Genomic DNA, 604 nt, shown 5'->3' with positions numbered 1-604 from the left:
CCATACATGAAGACGACACCAGCTTAAGTGTTCCTTTTACATTAAAACCTTAAAAATCCACTGGGTTTCCCAGCTGTAAAACCTGTTGCGAAGCTGAAGACTTTCATGCGCTTGCTGTGTATATATCAGACAAGAATCGAATCGGTTTGGAATTGTCAGTTACATACATGAATGTTACCTCTCACACCTGGAGAAATTTACGCTGACCACACACTCTTCTCGCCCTTGTACACAGAACATCCATATTATATATTTCCCAAAACATCACCATCTGAACATGACCAGTGTACAAACACAGCACCCAGGGTACGCGATACAGATCACAGGAAAACGAATATCATCACAGCGCGGCGGGGAGAGTCAGGTAAATAATTATCCAATTATCCACAGGTCTGCACACCGCACCGGTCTCATCCTCTCTCTATTACCGCCCTTATTCAGATTTAGCCGTCTTTGGTGCAGTACGACGATGTATTTGATCTTCATAAACACTCGTGAATGTGCTGCCTGGGACAGGCGAATTAGTAAAGTAATATATAACTCCATTGCACACAGTTTGCTCAAGTATTAGCAATAGCATGATAGCGTGAGTGACTGCACAAGA

Source organism: Penaeus monodon, chromosome 27 (genome assembly GCF_015228065.2).
Source record: "Penaeus monodon isolate SGIC_2016 chromosome 27, NSTDA_Pmon_1, whole genome shotgun sequence".
In the NCBI taxonomy this organism is placed as follows: domain Eukaryota; kingdom Metazoa; phylum Arthropoda; class Malacostraca; order Decapoda; family Penaeidae; genus Penaeus; species Penaeus monodon.
Note: the sequence above shows the minus strand (reverse complement) of the source record.